General features: G+C 42.2%; 1 pseudogene; it reads left to right on the top strand.

Annotated features, from left to right (window-relative positions):
* Nucleotides 1-6760: 6760 nt before the first annotated feature.
* The window catches only part of LOC130034986 (60S ribosomal protein L32-like), a 120877-nt pseudogene continuing 102028 nt past the window's right edge, over nucleotides 6761-25609 (top strand).

Below are 25609 nucleotides of genomic sequence, written 5' to 3'. Positions count from 1 at the left end.
TGAACTCCCGAGTTCTATTACTCATCAAGAGACTTCTGAGGCTGCGGTCTTAGAGACTTTCTCGTTCAATCTGTATTTGCAGATTAATTTTTTATCACCAACATAAAATAAACTCCTGGGGGCTTAGCCCCTTAATTCAACAATTCAGGTGAGTGAGAAAAAATCTGAGGGTTCAGAAAGATAGTAGAGGGGATAAGGCACTTTTCTTACCTTCAGTCTATCAGGGTTTGATCCCAGGTACCCCTGTGGTCCCTCAAGCACTGAAGAAAAGATTCTGTCTTGAGTGACATGTCTACCGCCTAGCCAGAATGGTGGCTACATGCCGTGATTGACAGTCTACCAGTTCCAGTGAGCTAATTTTCTGGAATGCAGAGAATGGGGGTGAGGTCACTTCTGGAAAGGAAACGGGGTGCTATTAGCATGAATGGGGAGCAGCAAAAGCAAAAGTCCATTCCATCTCCACCCTAAGTTCATCTATTTTATTTTAACCCAAACCTAGAGACAGATGGCTTAATCCAAAAATTGGCAGTCAGAAACAGATCTGCAGGCCCAATGAAAGGAGAGGGCTCAGTTCCAACTACCCCCCAACACTGGAATCTCACAAGGGGCTACACATCCAGTTCTTCCAGGTTAATTATTACTCTCCCATTTCACAGACGAGAGCAGGCAGAAAAAGTGCCTCAGCAGAAAGTGTGCCACGAACCAAGGAGCTTTGGTTCTAGGTTCTATCTTCTGACCCGAAGCATCTTCGCCTGCTGAGGAGAACTGAGAAGTACCTCCAAGGACTCCCTCAACTACCACTGGAAAAGCTTCCTAATTGACTATCTTCCTAGAGGCTGGGTGTGTAACTAGAGGACAGCCATTAGGTCCAGATTCCAAGATGGTAGGGAGATGAAAGCCAGAAAAGAAACCCATCACAAACAGTTTCAAAGGTGGAAGTCCTTTTCTGAATACACAGCATCTGAACGCAATAGCCGTTGACTTAACTGACTAAACTGTCTTCCACACAGAAAGGAATGGATATTTTCACAGGAAGAGGAAATGCATGGGCGTAGAGCTGCCAGCAGTGACAGGAAATTTGGACATTTCCAGGCATCTTGTCATGGCACAATTTATAGAAGCAAATCTTAGGAGAGCTGAAGCAGGACTCTGGACAGGGTGAGATTTGCTGGTTGTGGAGCCTGGTACCTGGCAGCCAACCATGTTGACCTAACTCAGCATGCATATATGTCAAGTCTGCAAGGAGATGTTATCTGGGCACTGGGAAAGAGCAGAAAAAAGAGGTACTCCCCCTCCTGTGGGGAGACCAAAATGTACCCCAGAAAGGAGTGGAATCATGGTGCGGGGGAAGGGGATGAGTGAGAGAAAGAGCTGACTGGGTGAGCCAGGAACAGCACACCTCTCCCTGACACCTGCCTACAAGCAGTCAGTAAAACGCGCCCTTTCTCTCTAAAGGATACACTGGGTGCGACCAACGTCTCTATCAGGGAAGGCAGGTGAGCCGGACCCTCCCCCCCCCCCCCCACCACCGGGAGATGAACAAATGGGCATTATGGGACAGAACCGAACAGACAGAGGCTTCCCTTTAGAATCACAAAGCCCAGAAAGCAGCAGCATATAGCAACTCTGCGAAAGCCAATTAGGCAGTAAAGCATGACAGTCAGCACGCGTGCTCCTGAGAGGCCCGCGCCAGTCACGCAGTGTTTACAGAGGCCTGCGCTGGTGCCAGAGCTAACAACCCGCACGCAAGGCCCATCTGGGCTGACTTGGAAAGTAAACTAGCTTCCTCTGGCTAGTGATGGCTGCGACTCAAAACATTTCGCACAGCCACATTTGATTCCCTCCTCCCAGCTCCTTCCAGAAAAACCCACACATCTGTATATACAGCTTTAAATAAATATGTATAAAAGCAGAATCCAAGTTTTAGGTTGGAGGGGGAAGGAGTTCTGAGGTTCTATCTGGGGGGAACCCTGCCCCCAAAGCAACTCTGTCAGCCCCCTTGTGCCTCAGCAGACCCTACTGTAACATTTTTTCAGAAAGTGTTAGGATTGTACAGTCTATCTCTGGCTCCCTGTCGAATACAAACACAATTTTGAGGTTTTCAGTACAAATTTTCTTTCCCCAAAGGCATCTAAAGCTTCTGAACTCAGCTAAGAAGGATAAAAAGTCCCATAGTTTCTTCCAAGTTCATTTCAACTCAAGACCCCTCTCAACCCCACCCCCATCTTCACCAAAGATTTCCTCCCCACCAAGACAGCAAAAGCCACAGGCTGCTTCTGCTCTTCATGCCTGATTCCTATTCATTTTCCAAACCCAGTCTGGCCCTGTGGATTGAAAGAATGGAAAATGCCAGTCTGGGTTTGGAAGGGTGGGGACCTCCGGTCTAAATTAAACTATTTTACTTGACTATCTCTATCGTTCTCTCCCCTTATATTTCTCTAGATAATTTTTTCTAATTAAAACAATTTGGCCTGATGCATATGCAAAAATTAATTTATAATTTATAAGCTTAAATAGTTGCAGGAGACATTGCTTCCTTAGTATTATAAAATGTTGGCATTTTTTAAAATAAAATTATTACATCACTCTTTGTAAGGTTGCCAATAAGGGCCAGGGATATACTCAATAGTAGAGCACTTGCCTTACACATACAAGGCTGAATTCCTTCTTTATTTTTTTCATTATTCCTGGTACTTCCTAGGTGCTAAGTATGGAGTCCCAAGTTCCAGGTGGTCTAAACAGGGAGTTCATAATATTAGGCCAGTACTTAGGAGTTTACTGATTCTTTCTAGCCACAGCTGTTGTAAGGAATTCTCAGTAGGACCAGTGTGAGGAGTATGAGGACCAGAACATTAACCATGGAGGAACCAGAGTTTTCCAGGACTACAAAGAAACCTGGTGGATTCAAAATATATTTAAAGCTCAACAACAACCACAACAAAACCATCCACATGGGGGAAAAATGGGGAGAAGAGATGAACATAATCTTCTTCAAAGAAGTATGTATGCCCAAGATATATATGAAGAAACTTTCTTCACAAATAACAGGAAATACTAGTCAAAAATGGGGGGTAAATAATGGGCTATCACCTCACATGAGTGAAATTGGCACATATAAAAAAGAATAAACCAAAAAAATGGCATTGCATTGAATGTGGGAAAACAAAGCCTTATCCACCATTAGTAGGAATATGTTGGCATGACCTCTTGTAAAAAACAATTCCAGCACTTTTCAAAAATCTAAGAATTGAGATTTCATACAATACAGCAACTCCACATCTTGATATATATATATATATGTACATATATATATGTACATATATATATCCCATGAACTCAAAAACTATTTCACGAAGACATTTATGTTCTTATGCATACTGCAGCTCTATTTACAATAGTAAAAGATCTGGAAACAACCCCAGGGTCCCAAAACAGGTGACTGAATAAAGAAACAATGAGGAGTGTATGTGTGTGTATGTGTGTGTGTGTGCGTGCATGCACACCGCGCACACAAGCACATGTGAGCATACACACACAATAGCTATTAGAAAAGATAAAATAATGCACTTGCCACTACATAAATAAAACTAGAGTGTATCATGCTGAGTGAAATCAGTCACAAGTTGAGAAACAGATACAGGTAATCTGTCTCACATGTGAGATATAAAGAAGCATAGTAAAGGAACAACAAGTGTCCTAAGGCAACAGAACCTGAGAGTTCATCTTTAGAAAAAACTTCCAGTGGTTGAAAAAGCTAAGTTGGGAGAGTGTTAGACTGAAGAAATCACCTTCCAAAGGGAAGAAATTCCATGCCATTAGCAATTATTCTTCATTTCGCCCCCCCCCCCTCCCGCCCCAGGAGTCAACACACCAAATCCTTTTTATGTGACTTCAGTGATCAACAAGGAGGGCTGTCTGGCACTATGACCACTCCAGTGAGAAGGAAAGAAGAGCTACACAAGATTCATATCTGGCACCAATCTTTAGGCCAAAGATTTTACTGATACCAAGCCAAGTTGTCAACTACGGGGTTCATTACCACTAGAATTGGAACTGGAGTATTTCCACAGGCCTTGGTGTCCCAAGCCTCAGGAGGTGTGAGTCAACCCTGTAGAGGATTTTGTACACTTTAGTGCAGAGATTATTGGGGATTGTGAGAGATTAAGGTGAAGTGGGGAAGTGATAACTATTTAATGCTTCACCTAATGACCTGAGAAACAGTTTCCTGCTAGAGTATCTGCCTGAATCAGAGATAAGGAGTCACCTCCTCTTTAACCTGAGGCCTAAGGCAGGGCCAGAGGAATGAAAACAGATACATGTCTAGAAACACCATATAGTCCAGAAATACCACTTCTGAGCACTTATCCAAAGGATACAAAAAAACAAATTCAATGTTATTTGCCCCTCTATATTCATCACAGCATTGGCCACAAGAGCCCAAACAGGAAGTCCCACTGTGACCCACTGATTGATGAATGGATAAAGAAGCTGCGGTTTATATATTCACCTGAAAACTATTGGATAGAACTATGCCATTTGGGACTAAATGAATGAAAGATGGGGTGTTCGTGCTATGTGAAATACTTAAAAAATCATTATCAAATGATTTCACTGATAAGCTGAATACAAGGTAAATATAGCAAACAAACTAGCCAAGAAACAAAAATAAGTCCTAGACTTGGGAAATCATGGTAATTACTAGAGTAATACATGGTGGATGGAAGGAACCGGGAATAAGTAGAGTTGTGAGGTGGCATAATCATTTTGTAACTAAAGAATTTTGATGATAGGTGTGTTAAGTTATATGTAAATATATATGTGCATGTGTGTATTTTTTTATGGTGCCAGGCATCAAACCCAGTAGATGTGCTCTTTTTATTCACAACTTCTCAGTCTTTATTAAAATAAATAAGTGCATCATACAAATCTTTAAAGAAATTAATATTACTGCCAATGTTCCGCTGTTCCCCCAGAACATCCCGTCTTGGTTGACACTAGTCCCCTCTTGGGAGAGATTGTCGGAGCTTGTGGAGAGTGGCCTTAAGCATGGCGACTTTCCAATTGCCTTCTTTCACCAGGAACTGGGAATGAGAAACTGCTCTTCTGAAGATTTTATAGATTGCTGCATCAAAAAAAAGAGGCCTACTGGAGAGATAGCGGGTGGGCAAAGCACTTGCTTTGTACCTGGCAGACACTAGCTCAACCTCTGGGAAGCAGTTCCCGAACATGGGTCAAAATCAGTATTTCCAGCTGCCAGGGCCCTGCTTGGGGCAGTGCGGGCAACTCAACCCACCCCCCTCCAAGTTGCCCCGTTGAGGACAGTCTGATGTGGGGTCAGGAGATTCTGCGGCGCTCTCTTCTGGGAGCTTTAGTCTTGGCTGTTAATGAGATTACATGGCACCAGGGGCAGTCTGTGGGTGTGACTGCCAAGCTACTGGAAAACTGGGGACCTGTCGGGAGGAGACCCAATCCCAATCCAAGCAGGCCTGGATCTCAGTCATGGGTTCCTGCCTACCTCTGCACTACAGGTCCTAACTGTGTCTTTTGATCTCTTTTGAGATTTATGGGTCTCTGAAATAAGGTCAATAAATAAGCTTGTATAACTGAGCCGGAGGTGGTTTGTGGGTGTGGCTCCCACATACCTAAATTTTTGCCATTTAATTTCTTGGTAAACTTGGTCCCAAGTTGTTGGGGTCTGGCCAAAGGCACAGCAGCAATTTTGGGATTTCAGGAAGCCTGAAGGCACCAGGCTGCTGATTCACTTGTCCCACAAGTACAAGGTTGACCTGTTGGCGACACCATACCCTCTGCTGTTAGTATCTTCACTTAACCTTTTCCTTCCCTTTCTTTATCCCTCAAGCTGAATCAGTATTTCTTCATCAGTACTGCTTGAACCTCAAAGATGTGCATATGAATCCCTGTTAAGTCAATATAAAGGGGCTATTCACGGGGGTTCTTAAGCATCCTCCAGGACCTACTATATCTGAGAAAAACCTCCAGACTCTGGGTGGTGACAGGTGGAAGGCTGTAGACTCTCCACAAGACTTCTCTCTCAAGAACCCAATCCTAACAGAAAAAGTTCCCAAGACCTAGGCTTCCTAGGTAGGACAGCAGAAAACAATGAAAGGGAAACACATTTCAGAATCAGGTCAGAGTCTTCCAGCCAGAAAACTTATTAGCTGCCCATTTAGAAGGGTTTTTTTTTTTCAGACCTCCTTAAGTCTACCCTGAAGTCTGTGTTTCTATATTTGGAAAATGTAGCTACTTCCAGCTGACTTTCCAATTGCCTTCTTTCACCAGGAACTGGGAATGAGAAACTGCTCTTCTGACGATTTTATAGGTTGCTGCATAAAAAAAAGAGGCCTATTGGAGAGATAGCGGGTGGGCAAAGCACTTGCTTTGTACCTGGCAGACACTAGCTCAACCTCTGGGAAGCAGTTCCCGAACATGGGTCAATTCCAATTGCTTGGATTATTGGTTACCTCTCAGCTGTGCTCTAGCCCTGATCTCTAGGTTCTGCTTCCCAAATATTTATCAATTATGCACACAAGAGGAAGGCAACCGAAGAGCTGTTGGTTTTGATGTGGTCTAGTTTCAATCTCAGTAATAGAGATAGATATAAGGAGGGTGAGTTTAAAAGTCTTTGAGTGCTGTCAGTAATTTAAAATGGAATAAAAACTTCCCCTCTCTTCCTTAGCACTGCCTATAGACGTGGTCACCATCTCCCACTAGAAGGCACAATGGTCACCCTCAGAGCCCCATGAAGTCCAAGCTTGTCAAAAAGGGGACCAAGAAGTCCATTAGGCACCAGTCTCACCTCTATGTCAAGAATAAGTGCAAATGGTGGAAGCCCAGAGGTGCTGGCAACAGTGTGTGCTGAAGATCCAAGGGCCAGATCTTGATGCCCAACATCAGTAAAGGGATCAACAAGAAGACAAAACACATTCTTCCCAGTGGCTTCCAGCAGCTCAATCCACAACGTCAAGGGGCACAAGGTGCTGCTGATGTACAATAAATCTTACTGTGCTGAGATTGCTCACAATGTCACCACAAAAAATCACAAAACAGTTGTGGAAAGAGCAGCCCAGCTGACTATCTGTCGCCAACCTCGATGACAGGCTGCACAGTGAAAAAAGCAAACAGACAGCTGCTGGGTACAGCACAGTGTGTTTGCAAACCCTACCACTTCCCTGGGCATTTAAAAATGGGCGTCTAAATAAAAGCTCTCTCATAAACCACTTTCAATTCCTTCACACTATGTTCTGTGTCAGGATGCAGCAGAGGCAAACACAATTCTAGTGGTAAATCCTGGTATAAGCAGAACAGATGATGCCTTACATAATGTAAGCCAGTTGCCAGGAAGAACCCACTTAGAAGGAGCCCACAAATGGAGCTCATGCAGTGCAGGATATGCAATGCAGCTTCTTGAATTCAGACACAAAACGCTTCATGGCACACTCAAATCCCTGGGATCTTCATGTCTTATATCCTCATTGTGATTGGTACATCCTACGTGTTAGATACATAGACACTATCATTAATTTTTCTCTAGTAATCCCGGATTACATGGTAACATACTTACACATGAGTTACACAAACGAGTTCTGAAAAAACACTTTAAAAGTTTTCATTTGAGTCAAAGGAAGAAACAAAACGACCTACGGTCGAAGACTTTCAGGTTCCAAACTCAGGACTATTCCAAAAGAAAGATGTAATGGCATCCAAAAAAAAGGATGTAATGGCATCAAAATGATTTTTCAAAGATTGTATAATCATTTCAGAATTCTGAAAAAATTATAAACATTTGTCTTTGTCTATGAAATATCTAGAAACTGCATAAGCAGTAACCTTACTATTGAATAAATTTCTATTATCTTCTTTTACTATTACTATGACTAATAACACTCAGTATTAGACAAACCCTCTACACAAATTTATAAGAAATATTATGGTCTCCACTTAATAAATTGAGAATTGCTGACTTATGTTTAAAATTTAAGATTTGAATCTCAATTTTTAATAGTCCTTTTTTCATATGGATTCCTCTGTCTTCCTTAGAGAGTGTGTATATCAAAAGCATTGAAACAACCCTTCTGAAGGGAAATAACATGGTAAGATGAGCAAACCAAGAACCTAGCATTCAAGGGTCTGATTCATAGTCTATATCCTACCATTTACACAATTAAGGAAACATCTTAGTCATCATCTTTACTTGTGTAAAGGGTAAAACCATATTCAATGGGGAAAACTAATACAATACATGCAAATTATAAACCACTTCACAATATAAAATAATGGATATAAATTATAAACAGTCAAAAACTTCATACTTGGCAAGCTTTTGAAAAGAAGTGAAAAGAAAGTTGGGCATCATAAAATGTCTCATCAAACATTTACTAAATTCATATGAAATTTGGTGCTTGAAACTGTGATGCTTACAAATTTTAAAGTAGGGGGCAGGCTATTACATGGAAAGCAGTTCTGCTCACCATGGAGTCCAATTTTGCCAATGCCCTTTGGGTAGTACATAAAAATATAAATTGCTGGACACCTGCCCTGGCCTATAAAATCAGACTTTTTGTGGGTGAGGTTCAGTAATCTGCCCTGTCACACAGCCTGCAGGTGATTCTCACTTACATTCAAATTCATAGCCTACAACAGTGTTTTCCAACATATTCCTGGCTGCGACCCACTTCCAACATCATTGACTTCCTGTGGATCCCTTGTCTCATGCTGTGGCCTCCTTGAAATATCCTGGAGATCCACAAGGTACCAGAGGGCTTTCAGTTGAGAACCACTGACTTAGAGGACTTCAAATTAGTCCCAATTAAGTATAAATCCACCTAAAATAAATGCACTAAAAGTTTTAGGCTCAAACTTGACCCACTGTGGGAAGTGGTCTGTATCCAGGACAGTCAGGACTCATTCACCACAAGAAACTTGAGTGAACAGAGGGTGCCCAGAACGGTTCAGCTTTGGTTGCACGTGGTGTGCCTCCTTAGCTCGAAGCCTGCCTCATGAGCAAAGGAGAGAAGGGAGATGGAATAGAGAAGGGATCACTAAGAAAATGATGGCTGGAGGAATTGGTCGGGATGGGAGATGTGTGCAGAAAGTAAAGGACCAAACATGATGACTTCTTGGTGTCTGTATTGCAAACCATAATGCCCAAAAGCAGAGAGAGATTATGGGGAATAATGTCTTCCATAGAGGGAGTGGGAGGGTGGGAAAATGGGGGTATACTGGGGATATTGGTGGTGGGGAATGTGCACTGGTGGAGGGATGGGTGTTTGATCACTGTGTGATTGTAATCCAAACATGAAAACTTGTAACTATCTCACAGTGATTCAATAAAATTTTTTTAAAAAGATAAGAGGAAATAAAGAAAAGAAAAGAAAAGAAAAGAAAAGGAAAGGAAAGGAAAGGAAAGGAAAGAAAAGAAAAGAAAAGAAAAGAAAAGAAAAGAAAAGAATGGCGGAGAGGACTTAGTGGAGGCCCTGGTGCAAGGAAGCTGGATGGCTGGTCCATCTCAATGGCTAGAGTTTCCGTGACTAGCCACCCAGCCAATTATCTGTGCTAAGTGAGGTTGTAAGAATCATGGGAGCGACTATATAAAGCACGTGGCAAGAGTTCAGTAAACTACGTCATCTCCTTCCAGATTGTAGCTATGGTCTCTGTATTTCTAGTGTGGGCCATGTCCATACATATCTGTGAGTCAACTTCTCCCCTTCATGTGTATCTATATTGAGAAATAGGTCGGGAAAGGGCATTTTCATGTTTTAAAACAGGTCTTTTGATCATTCATAGAAATACTTAGAGTCAATAGGAACCTCAGAGGGAAATTGGGGTACTGTTCTGTGCCCTGCAGGCTGCTGCTGACACTGACCCCATCATCAAAGGGATCGTGGTAAACCAACTGCAAACCAAACAAAACTGGTTTCTAAGATGAGAAGTGATTCAGAGTGTATAGAAGCTCATTAAAAAGGAGGGGGGATGGGGGTGTGACATTTGCTAATGACTCCAGAAAATACCACCACAGAGAGACACTCCATTATGATGGTCCCAAAGTTGCTCAAACCTAATTTTGCAACAGCAGGGAGAGAATAAAATATCTAAAGCCAGTTGCCCTCCTCTCAGAGACAGGTTAATCTTGGAGAAACATTTTACGGTGCATGACTTGAAGAAAAGTGCATTAGCCTCTTCTGGAAAAAAAATTATTTGGTTGACCTTGAAAATAAAAGCTTTAACGGTAAGTATTAGCAGAAGTTTTCATTATTCTTTAAGCCTCGCTTCAGAGAAACAAAAAATTTCAGCCTCCATTGCAACACCACAATGCCAAGTTGCCAAGCAACTGATCTTTTATGGTAGATGGCCACAGAGACTGATGTAAACAAAATCATAAATCCCATTACCCTGCTAAAAACTGGGTCTGGGTGAGAAAAGGAGCAGAAGAACTGCTTTTCAGGTTTAAAAAAGACCTTAAGAAATAGTGAGTGGCAAGATATTAGTCAGAGTAAATTGTCATCTGTGAGACTGAAACTAATGTAGCTCTTTACTTCAATATTCAGCAGCCGCTGATTTTCCTGGATCAGCCATCACAGGCAAAGTCATATCCAGCTGAGAAATTCACTCCCTATCCCCAAAACTGGAGAAGCTGTTTGCAATGGTCCCTTCCAGCCACCCTCCAGGGACCTTCATCAGCAAACTCTTAGACCAAGGAACAGTGACCATTCATAAAACAGCTTCTTAGAAGAAGCCTCCCTCTCTAAGCACTATCTTCCTATCCCTCTCAGCAAAAGGAAAGACAAATAGCACTGTGGAATGAATCTCTATGGCAAACACTAGGGCTGATAACCAATTCACACTGAGTCCATTCACACATCTACTCCCATTGAATGGACAGGAAACCAGAAGCCCTTGGGAAGAGAATATTTTATCCAAGGTCACATAGTTCATGAGCAGAGGCATGGAGATTCCAATTCTAAAGCCATACTAGAGACCAAATGTTGGGGTGAGGAAACCTCTGATCATTAGAAGGAAGGTCACACTGGTGGTGGGATTGGAGTTGGACCATTGTGTGCCTGAAACTCAATTATGAACAGCTTTGCTAATCATGGTCTTAATTTTAAATATATATTTGAAAATTTTTAAAGACTAAAGTGTTGCTGGCTTAGCTTGAATTTAAAGAGCAGAGTATCAAAGCATACAGAGGCTTTCTGACCAAAGTGTTTCACAAACCCCACACCAGAAACAATATCCCTTGAGAAGGGCACAACTAATGTTGTGGTTTCCCTGAGAATAGCCCATGAGTCGTTAGGAATGTATAAAGAAAGGGCTTATCCAACAGTAGAGCAAAAGCCTATTTTTAGAGATCAAGTAATCAACTAGAGAACCACTCCTGAGTTCTCCTGAGTTGTACTAAATAACATGGCACATACCAACATATGTCATTTCTGGTTTAGGCCCATTTGAGTGAAGTCACGTTGGGATTCTACCAGACTGGACCTCTGTTCAAAATGGAGACCTTACTGGGCCCGCTCGAGCAAGTTGATGAACAACTGGAGGACAATGCTATACCAACATATGCAAGAATAACAGCACCCTGGGACAACTCCAGAAAGGTCCAGCCAGAAGTCCCGGGCAGTATATATAAGTCTTTATATATTTAGTAAGCAAGTTTAAGTATTGAGAATCACTGGACTAGAACACTCTAATTAACAAAATCAATGTATGGAAATCTGCTGCTTTCTTATCTAGGAACTCACTAAAGGAGATAAGATATATTTAGTAAAAATTATAAATGACTTCTGAAAAGGAATAAAAAGCACAACGAAATGGAAAGATAGTCCTTGTTCATGGATTGAAAGAATGAGCATTGTTAAAATGACCATCTTATTGCATTCATCTGGGGAACATAAAGTAACAAAATAGGAGACTAACACCCAAGAATGGCCGAGATTCATACCAGGAATTTTACTCCATGGCTTGGAGGCCAGCCACACATGCTAAAGGAAAAGGGAGCTCAGATAGAGAAGGGAGCACCAAATAAAAGGTGTTGGGAGGATCCTCCCAGGATGGGAGAAGCATGCTGAAAGTAGAATATAGACCAAACGTGATTGCCACCCAATGCCTCTTTTGCAAACCACAACACCCAATAAGAGAGAGAGAACAAAAGGGAATACCCTGCCACAGAGGCAGGGTGGGAGGGTGGAATGGGGGGTGGGAGGGATACAGGGATCCGTGGTGGTGGGAAATGGGCACTGGTGGAGGGATGAGTATTTGGTTATTGTATAATTGAAACCCAAGCACAAAAATTTGTAAGTCTACAACTGTACCTCATGGTGTCTCACTAATAAAGAAAAATGACCATCTTAACCAAAGTAACTTAAAGATACAATGCAATTCCCATCAAAACTCCAAAGGCATTTTTCAGGGACCTATAACAAATACTTCTTGTTTGCTTATTTGTTTGTTCGTTTGTGGACTGCAGTTGGCAGTGCTCAGGACTTACTCCCGACTCTTCATTCAGGGATCACTACTTGCAATGCTTGGGGAACCCATATGGAGTGTCACAATTGAACCCAGGTCGGTCACATGCAGAGCAAGTGCATGACCGACTGAACTATGTCACTGGCCCCCACAAATATTTCTAAAATTTGTGTGAAACCATAAAATTTCCTGAGTAGTCAAAACAATCCTGAAAAATAAATAATTGAAAAAAATAAAAAAGATGGAAAACACTTTATTCCCAGACTTTACTACAAAGCTACAGTAATCAAATCTGCACAGAACTGGAACAAGAAATATCAATATTGGTATGAAGAAGATTCTGTTTCCTGATTCTGGCCTCTCTAGCCTCCTGGGTGGACTTCAAATGTAATAAACACCAATTAAAGGACCCTAAAATAAGGAGGGCCAGGACTGGGGTATAGCTCAAAAGTGCTAGTGTGATATCCAGATTCTATACTCAGAATTACATGTTTTCCCCGAGTACCACTTGGGGTGACCTTTGAACATTGAACTAGAAGGATCCCTCAAGCACTACCAGGTGTGCTTCTCTCCCACCCCCACCCCCCCAGCTCCCTGCTAAAAAAATATAAGAGGAGGCATCCAGGGTAAAGCTGCCAAGATGAAACCAGAGGGTTTTATAAGGAAAACATCTGGAGAGAAAGCCGGGCTAGACAATGCTTGGGAAGGCATCAGGGCCCTACAGCTCTTTTCTGCGTGGAAGGAAAGTTCATGGGACTTTCTTTCCATGGAAATGGACTAAAAGTCTCATGGAAGTATTAAGAGGTCCACCAGGATCCTCCAGGAGACCTCAAGCCAAGGTTGGGTTTCAGGAAAGCCCAGATCCCCATGGTTGGCCATGGACCCCTGCTCTGCTGAGCCAAGTGAGGCTTCAGAGCAAACACCACTGTGGAATTCAGTGCCCAGCAGAACCCATGGGGCAAAAAACATTCCCCTTTCTCACCCTGAAAAACTCTTAGGAATAACAAAAATGGTACTGAATTTTAGGGTGGGTGAAGGACAAAGCTACTTTAATTCAGACGAAGAGAGCATTCAGTGTGAAAGTGAGAACAGTGTTGTCTGAGCTGTGAGATAAGCAGAGATTTTTCCTTTGCCCTTTGCTTTATTTATTCATTCTGTTAGTCTGACTTGATGACTTTCACAACTGTGGTGAGAATTCCAGTCCTCCAGTCATTCACCTCTCCCTCTGCTAATACTTTTTCTCTCTTTTCACCTTTTCTTTTCTTTTTTCTTTTGGTGTGTGTGTGTGGGGGGGGCGATAGCACAGCAGGTAGGGCGTTTGCCTTGCACGTGGCCGACCCCGGTTCAATTCCTCCATTCCTCTCAGAGAGCCCAGCAAGCTACCAAGAGTATCCCACCTGCATGGCAGAGTCTGGAAAGTTCCCCATGGCATATTCGATATGCCAAAAACAGTAGCAACAAGTCTCACAATGGAGACGTTATGCACAATGCCCGCTAGAGCAAATCCATAAACAACGAGAGGACATGTTACAGTGTTACATTGTGGCGGGGGGGGGAGATAGTTGGGCCATACCCAGGGTGCTCAGGGCTTACTCCTAGCTCTGTGCTCAGGGATCCCTCCTGGTGGGCTCAGGACCATATGGGATACTGGGCATCAAACCAGTAAGGCATATGCCCCATCCACTGTAACATCATGCTGGTCCCTGCTAATACCTTTTTCTGAGTGTTGGGCACACTCGACTCTGTGCCCAGGTACTACACCTGGTGGTGCTCAGCCTTATGTGGGGCAGAGATTTGAGCCATTGTCTCTGCCACAGCCCTATGCAAGGCAAGTGCCTTCACTCTGGGCTATCTCTCTGACCCCATCTCTCAGCTAACACTTACAGACTTTTCTCCACACTGAATGGTGATCCTCTTCCATCAACAACAAAGACTGACTAATGCAGGAAATAGGCCCCTGCCTCAGTGGGCTACAGCTGGTGCTATTCAAGTTGCAGAATTCCTGTGGAGTCTGATCAAGATTTTATCTTTGAGAACTTCCAGACCCTTTCTTGCTCTTGCGAACTCCTTTATGCAAGGACATTGCATAATGGATTCTGTGCTTTAAAAACCTTGGTTTGAACTGTCTTTCTAGGAAATGCAACCTAGGACAGGGAAGTATTTGTCATATCCTTGTACAGGGAGCAAGTCATAGGTTTATATACTTTGGTAAACCATACATTGTGCTCTAAAAAAACTAATTTCCAAGATCATGTCAGTCTCTTGACATTGAAGTAACTTTACTTCTGGGTTGGAAAATTCAAATTGTCCTAGAATGAGAAAGATACTGATCATCATTAGCAACATATAAGGTCCAAATTAATTCACATATATATGTGCAAACTCCTAAGTTTTACATCTTGGCTCTGAGTTTTCTAAAGACCAGCTTTAGCTATTTGGGCAGTTTTGCCATTTTGATAATGTTAATCCTCCCTATCCATGAGCAGGGTATGTGTCTCCATTTCATGGTGTCCTCTTTTATTTCTTGAAGTCGTGTTTTGTAATTTTCCTTGTATAGGTCCTTCACCTCTTCAGTTAAGCAGATTCCAAGGTACTTAATTTTCTAAGGTACTACTGTGAACAGGATTGTTTTTTAATGTCTCTTCTCTTTCATTATTTGTTTATAAGAAAGCCATGGACTTTTGGGTTTGATTTTGTAGCCAGACACTTTTTTTTTTAATTTTTTTTTGTTTCTTTCTTTTTTTTTTTTTACAGTTGTAGATTTACAATTTTTTGTGCTTGGGTTTCGATTATACAATGATCAGATACCCATTCCTCCACCAGTGCCCATTTTCCACCACCATGGATAATATCCCCCCACCCCCATCCCCCATCCCCCCCTGCCTCTGTGGCAGGGCAATCCCCTGTGTTCTCTCTCTCCTTTTGGGTGTTGTGGTCTGCAAAAGAGGCATTGAGTGGCAAACATGTTCAGTCCATAGTCTACTTTCGACATGCATCTCCCCTCCTGGGAGGATCCTCCAAACACCCTTTATTTGGTGCTCCCTTCTCTATCTGAACTGCCCTTTCCTCTAGGATACCCGGCTGGCCTCTAAGTTATGGAGTAATCCTCCTGGTGCTGATCTCAGCTATTCTTGGGTATTAATCTCATACTTTGTTACTTTATATCCCCCAGATGAATGCAATCTTTCTATGTCTATCCCTCTCTTTCTGACTCATTTTCGCTTAGCATGATACTTTCCATATTGTACCACTTGTATGTAAATTTCATGACTTCATCTTTTCTAACAGCTACATAGTACTCCATTGTGTAGATGTACCAAAGTTTCTTTAACCAGTCATCTGTTCTTGGGTATTCAGGTTTCTTCCAGTTTCAGCCAGACACTTTATTAAACCGACCTATTATTTTTAGGAGCTCTTCTGTAGAGTATTTAGGATTTTCTAAGTATATTATCATATCATCTGCAAATAGTGATAGCTTGACCTCTTCCTATCCTGTCTGTATGTCCTTGATACTTTTATCTTGCCTAACTGCAGTGGCAAGGACTTCTAGTACTATATTGAATAGGAATGGCGAAAGCAAGCAACCTTGTCTTGTGTCCGATCTTAGAGGGAAGGCTTTTAGTTTTTACCCATTGAGAATGATACTTGTGTGGGCTTGTGGTAGATGGCTTTGACTATATTGAGGAAAGTTCCTTCAATGCCTATTTTGCTGAGAGTTTTAATCATAAACAGGTGCTGGATCTTGTCAAATGCTTTCTCTGCATCTATTGATATGATCATATGGCTTTTATCTTTTCTTTTGTTGATATGATGGATTATGTTGATCAATTTCCAAATGTTAAACCATCCTTGCATCCCTGGGATGAATCCTACTTGGTCATGGTATATGATCTTTTTGATGAGTCATTGGATTCTATTTGCTAATAGTTTGTTGAGGATTTTTGTTTCTGTGTTCATCAGGGATATCAACCTGTAATTCTCTTTCTTTGTGGTTTCTCTGTCTGCTTTTGGTATCAGGGTCATATTTGCTTCATAGAAACTATTCGGAAGTGTTTTTGATACTTCAATTTCATGGAAAAGCTTAAAGAGGATTGGGAGTAAGTACTCTTTAAAGATTTGGAAGAATTCATTAATGAATTCATCTAGGCCAGTACTTTTGTGCTTGGGGAGACTTTTTATTACCATTTCAGTTTCCTTGATGGTGATAGGTCTGTTCAGGTATTCCAGGTCTTCATGGTTCAGCCTTGGGATACTATAAGAATCTAGAAGTTTATCCATTTCCTCAAGGTTTTCATGTTTCGTGGCATAAAGCTTCTCAAAGTACTCTCTGAAGATTTTGAATTTCTGTAGTTTCTGTTGTAATGACCCCCTTTTCATTTCTGATTCGGTTTATTAGGGTTTTCTGTCTCCCTTTCTTTGTGAGTCTTGCTAGAGACTTATCGATCTTGTTTATTTTCTCGAAGAAACAGCTCTTGGTTTCATTGATCTTTCGGATTGCTTTTTGGGTTTCCAAATTGTTCATTTCAATTCTGAGTTTGATTATTTCCTTTCTCCTATTCAGATTGGGATCCTTTGTTGGTCATTCACCAAACTCTTAAGCTATGAGCTTAGGTTACTTATGTGGGCTCGCTCCTCCTTCCTGAGGAATGCTTGTAGAGCTATAAACTTTCCTCTTAACACAGCTTTTGCTGTGTCCCATAAGTTTTGGTAACTCGTGTCTTCATTTTTGTTTGTTTCCAGGAATCTTTTGATTTCCTCTTTGATTTCCTTTCTAAGCTACTTGTTGTCCAATAGTGAGCTATTTAATTTCCAGGTGTTTAAATTAATTTTCTGTGTGTGTGTGTGTGTGTGTGTGTGTGTGTGTGTGTGTGTGATTTACTTCTAATTTCAGAGCATTGTGGTTTGAGACGATTGTTGATACAGTCTCTATTTTCTTAATTTTATGGAGGTATGTTTTGTGGCTCAGCATGTGATCTATCTTGGAGAATCTTCTGTGCACACTTGAGAAGAATGCATATTCAGCTTTTTGAGGATGAGGTGTCCTAAATATATCTATCAAGCCCCTTTGTTCCATTTCTTCCCTCAGATGAAGTGTGTCCTTGCTAAGCTTGAGTCTGGTTGATCTATCAAGAGATAAAGCAGGGTTTAAGTCTCCCACTAGTATTGTGTTGCTCTCGATGTCTTCCTTCAAGTCTCTGAGTAGTTGTTTTAAGTACTTTGCTGGTTCCTCATTAGGTGTATATACATTTAGTATTATTTATAAGTTCTTTCTGTTGTACAGATCCTTTGATCAATAAGAAATGAACTTCACTGTCTCTTGTGACCTTCTCAGTCTGAAATCAATGTGATCTGATACCAGGATGGTTACCCCAGTTTTTTATGGGAGTTGTTTGCCTATAGGATTGTTTTCCAGCCTTTGACTTTGAGCTTGTGTTTGCTCTGACTGTTGAGATGTGTTTCTTGCAGGCAGCAGAATGTTAGGTTCAATTTTCTAATCCATCCTGCCACTCTGTGTCTTTTCATTGATGTGTTTATCCCATTGACATTGAGAGAGATTATTGTTATGGGGTTTTATCCCATTTTCTGCTGAGACTTGGTGTATTAGAGGGGCCTGGCTTGTCTTGTCTTAGAGTAGCCCATTTAGTTGTTCTTGTAACCGTGCTTTTGAGTCTATGAAGTTCCTGAACTGTTGTTTGTCTGTGAAACTGTATGTTGTTCCTTCTGTTATTAATGAGAGTCTAGCTGGGTATTTTGGTAAGGCATTTATTTCATTGAGTTTTTTTCACTATAACCCACCACTGTTTTCGGGTCGTGAGGGTTTCATCAGACCAATCGGCTATGAATCTTTAGGATGCTCCTTTATAGGCAATTTCTTTCTTTGATCTTTCTGCTTTCAGAATTTTGTCTCTATCTAAGGTTTTGGTCATTTTGATCAGGATGTGTCTTGGGGTATTTTTATTCATATTTCTTCTAGCTGGTACCCTTCAGGCCTCCTGAATGTGGTCACATATTTTCTTCAGTTCTGGAAACGTAGCAATGATGTCTTTGACAATTTCTTCTTCATCGGGGTTTTCTTCCTGTCCCTCTGGGACTCCAATAATTCTTATGATACAGCTCTTGGCTTCATCACAATCTTCTCTTGCCATCTGTTCCCAGATTGTGAATCTCTTTTCCATTTTCTGCTCTCTTCTGGAGAGTCTCTGGACTTCATCTTCAAGCTCACTGATTCTGTCCTCAGCAGCTGTTATTTTGTTGCTGAGGCCTTCCACTGAGTTTTTCAATTTGCCTACCAGGTTTTTCAGGTCTGACATTTCCATTTGCAATTTTGTTGGCATTTTCCGCATTTCCACTTGCACATTCTCTTGTATTTTATTGACAGTGCTTTTGATTGCTTCTTTTAGCTCCCTATGCATCCTCAGTAGCTCCCTTGTAAATTCCCTGTCAGAGAGGTTGCCTAGCACTTCATTACTTTTGGGATCTTCTGGGCTAGCCTCTTCAATAAGTAAGCTTGATGGGCTTCTGCATTGATTTACCATTGTGGGCTTGTGGTTTATCCCTTCACACTCACTGTTGCTATTCTGCTATTGGTGCAATGATAATTGAGGTGGGCTTAATTAATTCATTAATTATTGGTTAATATGGTTCTGGTGGCTAAACTAATCCACTGAAAGTTCCACCTAGGAGGGTAACTTATGGTTCTTAAGGCATATGGAGGAGAAGAAAAACTAGCGCCTGCATTAGCAGCCATGACTCTGGAAGGGGCCATGGATATCAGGAGAGTACCTGGATGGGATGAAGGGAAAGGAGGTCCGGGACGCCACAGCTTTGGGTCTGAGCTGTGTGCCTCAGTTCGCGTCCCCCAAAGTTCAAGGATTAAAAACTGGCCGCTCTAGGGGTTACTTAGACAGGCAATCCGGAAGGGGCCATGTATACTGGCGGGTACCTGGGAGGGATGAGGGCAGCAATGTCCTTTTTGTATAGATAAAGGAAGACAGTTGATGCTATGCTATGTAATATGGGAGTTATTTGATTCCAAAATAATATTTACTCCTGGGCATCCATATTTACTTGACTTAAGCCTCAGTTGCCCTTAGTTCCTAGCACTCTAAGTGTAGGGTCCTGACGAGGGACTGGATGGACCCAGGGCAAGCTGTGAGCTCCCCTGGTATTGAAATGGGCCAGACCAAGCTCCATAATACTTAACTATAAGTTAAGAGCACGGTCATAGACAAATTCTTTCATGATCCAAAGAGTAACAACTGGATTAGGACCCTGCCGGGGTTAGGAAAGACTAACCTTGCCTGAGGACTATGGTCTAGAATATATAGCGAGATGTACCCAGGAAGAGCCAACCTTTAAGCTTAATATATCTCTTACTGTGTTCATACAAAATGACATTGCTAGAAACATTACAAGAAATAAATTTACCATGACTGTTTAAATGGATTACTAGCTGAGGAAAGGAGAAAGTAATATATCCTGGATAGAATGCTGCCCTTGAGCTGATCTCCTAGTAATTTGGAGTAATCTCCTCAAATGAGATTTTTTCCTTGAGTTAATCCCCTGTAGTAGTGACTTTACCTCTCTTTATTGTTATGCTAATGTTCAACCCCACCTCTGTATCCCTATCGTTCATGATTTCTATATAACTATGCTGTAAGGGCTAAGAAGAAACTAGATGTTGAGGAGGAGATGTTGAAGATGCTGAAGATGAGACGTTGTAGACGTTGGAGAATGAGAAAATCAGGACAAGACATTGGGGACTAGACGCTGAAGATCAGATTCTAGGACTATACGTTGAAGACTAGAGTAGAACTGAGACTTTGGGACTTTGAGATCTGCAAGGACTAGAAGGAAGAACCAGAAGATGACAATGACTGAAAGTAAAGGACTATGAGAATATGTCAAGACGAGGAAGAGGATGTAATTAGGGAGAGGACTTTGAGGTCTACAAGGAGTCTAGGGTGATGGAACTGTGATGACCAGGACTACAACCAAACCTACAAGTACGATTGTGCTTTAAGGGGAGAGATCGGACTATGCTGTGGAGGAGAGAGAAATAAACCAACTACTGACCAGCCTGGAGCCCTGTTCCTGTTCCTCCATTTGTCACCTGTCCTTCACCCTTCCTTCATCCATTGTGCGGCCTAGGGAAGCAGCTCAGCCACCGAACACTCGAGTCCCACACATGTGCCACCACACCTTTTGTCTGGAAATTTACAAGGTCTGGACCAAGCCAAATAGGGGCACTTTAGCCACTGCACACAGTATGTTTCAGATGGGAACCATGTCAGATCTTGGCCTTAGGGTTATCACACAAAGGGTCTTGGAGGTTGGAGAGTACAGCAGAAAAGTTGTTTTCCTTGCATACAGCCAGTCCAGGTTCAGTCCCTGGCACCACATATGTTGCTTCAAACACCCCCAGGAGTAATTCCTGAGGATGGCCTTGATGACCACCCTAGTCTCCTTGTAGACCTCAAAGTCCTCTCCCTCATTACATCCTCAGTCAGGATCACTGGGTGTGGGCACATCCCCCAAAAAGAGGGGTCTTAGTGAGGCTTTTTTTAGCAAGTTTTGTATGATAGGGGGATCCCTCTATCACCATTTCCACCTACATGCTGATAAAGGGGACACTTCTTTGTCGTTGTTTCCTACCCTCATCCCAAACCCAGTTCCAACTCCTTGGCAAAGAAGCTCTGAAAATCTGATCCACATGAGAGAAATGAGAAACACAAAATCCTTGTCTCTGTCTGACAAAGATTTTAGGAAACATTTTGTCCTCCATGGTGTTTGATGCACAGCACCACAATGCCTCTTCCTGCTGAGATGCTTCTTGGTTGTTCTTAGAGTAGGACAATAAATTCACTCCAATCTGATTATCAACTCAAGAAATACTGAAAAGTTCTTACACTACCTGCCTCAAATCATTTTCAGATTAAATGTTCCAACCCTGGCTATGTCTAGGGTCTCTGCTGAAAAAGTCTCTGCTGCCTTCTGGGGAGGTCAGTTTCTCCAAGATCCTCTGGGACTTCAAATTGCCTACAAGTGTTGGAGGGTCAGACTAAGAGGACAAACCTCAGTCCCTCTAAGTCAAGGCCAGTGTGCAGAGAAAACAAGGTTTAAAGCCTAAAAGTTTATGTAGGAAGAGATCAAGAGGGAGCCGTGGAGCAACCCATTATGCAGTAAGTCCCTTTCCCCCAGTATCAGAATGGTAGCACCTGCTTCCCAAGGGGTTGAAGGATTCATTAAAAGGGAACAGAAGCTGGAACATGGATTGTGAATGCAGGACCTAGAACATGATAAGTGAATATCAACATCAGATTTGATATGGACAAAGGTGCTGGGAAGTCTGAGCTATTTCAAAGTATAGCAAATTAAGGGAAATATTAGTCAGAATAACCTTACCCTGAGAAATTTAAACTGTCCAGTCATTTGACAGATTTTAACTGAGGATACTTCTCACTGAGATGGATTTTTGAGTGCAGAGTGAACCACACTGAGTCTTTGAAAGGAATTGCATCACTGTATCACTGTCATCCTGTTATTCATCTATTTGCTCGTGTGGGCACCAGTAATGTCTGCATTCATCCTAGTCCTAAAATTTTAGCAGCCTATCCTTACTCGTCCTTTCCAACGGTGCCGCATTGGAGGCTCTTTCAGGGTCAGGGGAATGAGACACATCATTGTTACTGTTTTTAGCATATTGAATATGCCACAGGAGCTTGCCGGGCTCTGCCGTGTGGGCAGGATCCTCTCCATAGCTTGCCGGGGTCTCCGAGAAGGAGAACTAGACTATAAGTGGTCATAGCCACGTGCTACCGGGAGCTTTGTTTTATAGTCTCTGTGTCTTGGTTGATGGGATTTCATGGAATCGGGGGCAGTTTGTGGGTGTAACTGCCTAGCTACTGGAAAATGGGGGATCTGGGTGGAGGAGGCCCAGTCCCAATCCAAGCAGACTTGGAGATCTCAGCCTCAGGACCCAGGCACCTGGGTTCCTCTGTCGGTTCCTTCATGCGTGAGACCCGTTTGAGCATGTGGAGAGAGGCCTTGAGCATGGCTATGGCTGGGTTCTGGAGATCTTCAGCTCCAGGGCTCTGCTTGGAGCAGGGCGGGAAAATAAACCTGCGTGCCCCTTCCAAGGGGCCTTGGTGAAGACAGCCTGGCATGCAGGCAGGAGACTCTGTGTCACTCTCTTACAGGAGCTTTGTTTTATAGTCTCTGGGTCTTGGCCATTGATGGGATTTCATGGCACCAGAGGCAGTTTGTGGGTGTGACTGCCTAGCTACTGGAAAATGGGGGATCTGGGTGGAGGAGGCCCAGTCCCAATTCGAGCAGGCTTGGAATGGCATCAGAAAAAATAAATCAAAACGGGGAGAAACAAGCTTTCCATGCTGTATGAAAACTGAAAATCCCAGCGCACAAGGGGAAGAACAGAAGGAGTAGAAAGCAGAGGGATGTGGGAGAACTGTATATATCACAGTAAGAACGTTGTCTCAGACTATGAACAACGTGGGAGGTTGAGACCTGGACTCATTTGATTTATTTTCTAACAGAATCAGTTTGCCCACCATGTTGAGAAGAGTCAAGAGAACTCAGAATTAAGTCGTTAGAAACTACTAAAAAATTGACTACATGGCTGATGACTATTGTCCAGGACAGAGAATTCCTGGAGTTAATAATTGTTATATAAGACTGGAGTTCAGGAAAGAGCCCCAGCGAGAGAGAGCTCCATCATCAACCCATCAGGAATGCTTCAAACACAGGACTATAAAAAGTCCTTTAGGACCTAGAAGGTGAATACAAGAAAAAGAAAACTCAGAGGTCCGGACTTGCAGACAAATGTGTTCTCTCATAGAGCATAGCAGCTGCAGAAAGTTGCTTGAATACTAAAAAAGAAGCCATCTTTCTTTGTTTTTTTTTTCCCCTTTGGTGTTTTTTTTAACAAATCCACTGCTAGAAAGCAAAAGGAATGAAGAAAAACAGCCCCAAGTACACATCTACAAACTCACACCATTCCTTCTCTATGTTTTCAAAAAAAATTAATACTAAGCCTGGCGTTCTCTCACCAGCAGTGTTTAGTGGTCTCAGGCCGCTTCCCCCACCTGGGATGACTGATGGCAATGGACTGATGAAGGGGGAAACAAGGGCCAAACCGATAGGTGATCAGTTGCAGGTTACTCCAATCTCGTCTCAGTTCTCCTCCAATCCTCCTCCATTCTCCTCGATTCTTCTATTGTCAGTTCTTGATTCTCCTTTTTCCCACTCTTACAGCCTTAGTTATATCCCCAAATCATGAGGGATTGGGGTAGCAATTCATACAATCAAAAAATGTAAAGTCCCTCTTTCAGGGGAAGCTTCTAATAGGACAAATTCTCATCCAGCAAGATGACCTGCATAAGGGTGAAATACTGTCTATGGGTACGTTTCTCCTTTCCTTAGTCCAACAACCATTTAAACATTCATCTTAATTCTACTTCTTAATAATATTAATCATTTTGTATGGACATAGTAAGAGATACATTAAGCTTATAGGGTGGCTCTCCTAGGGACATCTCACGATAGATCTCAGACTATAGTGCTCAGGCCAGATTAGTCTTTCCTAACCCCAGCAGGGTCCTAAAAGGTAAAGGTAAAGGCCCTCCCGTTGTTCATTGATTTGCTCGGGCGGGCCCAGTAACGTCTCCATTGGAGACTTTGTTGTTACTGTGTCTGGCATATCGAATACTCTCGGTAGCTTGCCAGGCTCTCCGAGAGGGGCGGAGGAATCGTTGTTACTCTTTGGATCATGAAAGAATTTGTCTATGACCATCCTCTTAACTTATGGTTAAGTATTATAGCACTTGGCCTGGCCCGTTTTGATTCCAGGGGAGCTCACAGCTTACCCTGGGTCCATCCAGTCCCTCATCAGGACCCTGCTCTTAGAGTGCTACTGAGGCTTAAGTCAAGTAAATATGGATGCCCAGGAGTAAATATTTGGGGGTCAATTAACTCCCATATTACATAGCATAGCATCAACTGTCTTCCTGTATTTATACAAAAAGGACATTGCTCTAAAGTAACTTTGCAAAGGACATAAGGAAAAGAGAAAAGCAATATTGCAGTTACAAATAAAAATCCAGTGTCCTAGAAGGATCTGACCTTACAATTCAGTCTGATTTGGGGATAAAAGTGATTGACCAGTTGGGGAAGCAGAGCACAAAGAAGAGGTTACAGATAAACACAGAGGGATGGGAATGCCTTGGGAGCACTGTGATGGGTGTAACCCAATAAATCTAAGTTCCCTGTGGCAAGGCAGAGAGGACATACCAATGTTAAACTAAAATGTTTAGAGCTATATTCCAATAAACACTGAGGAATGGGAGTGTCTCGGGAACATTATGATGGGCGTAACCCAATGCACCTAAGTTCCCTGTGACCAGGAAGAAAGGACAAACCAATGTTAAGCCTAAAATGTTTAGAGCTATATTCCAACACTTCTCTTCTAAGAAAGTAGAGTCTTGATAGATTTAATCCTGGAAAATGTACATATAATGGTCCTTTTCACCCCCTCAGTATTTAGTTCGGAATTTTTACCTGTCACAGACTTCAGAGTCTTATTCACTTTATCAATTTTATTCTCTCTACTCCCTGGTGGGGAAACACAGTCACTATTCAGCCTTACTAGTTATCTATGAATTCTGTACATACGCTCTCATTTTTTTGAGGTTCTGCCATAAAACCTCTGTTGCAAAGCTGCTTGAGTCAACTCTAAACTCTTCAAAAGAACAGAGTTGTACCTCATAGGGAGATCCTTCCATTCTTCAATTGTGTCAGCACAATATAGGATGTAAATTTAACTAGTCTGTAATGTACTTTTTCATGGTTCATGTAATGAATCAACTTAGCTGGGACAAGCGAAAGCTGAGCATACAGATAGCAAAAAATGACTGAAGGAGATGACGTATATGAGGTGCTTTGAGCAAAGATCAGCACTTCAATCTATAGACTGAGAAAATGGACATCACCAAATTAGAGGGATTTCATCTCATTTACTGCAGGGTCTAAATAGAATATGCAGTCAACAGGCAATAAGGTTAATTTGGTCTTTGCTCCAATAGAATAGCCATTATCTCCTGCCTTTTGG

The sequence above is a fragment of the Sorex fumeus genome, unplaced genomic scaffold (genome assembly GCF_029834395.1).
Source record: "Sorex fumeus unplaced genomic scaffold, SorFum_2.1 ptg000063l, whole genome shotgun sequence".
Taxonomy (NCBI): domain Eukaryota; kingdom Metazoa; phylum Chordata; class Mammalia; order Eulipotyphla; family Soricidae; genus Sorex; species Sorex fumeus.
The sequence above is the reverse complement of the archived record's forward strand: the minus strand, read 5'-3'. Positions and strand labels throughout refer to the sequence as shown.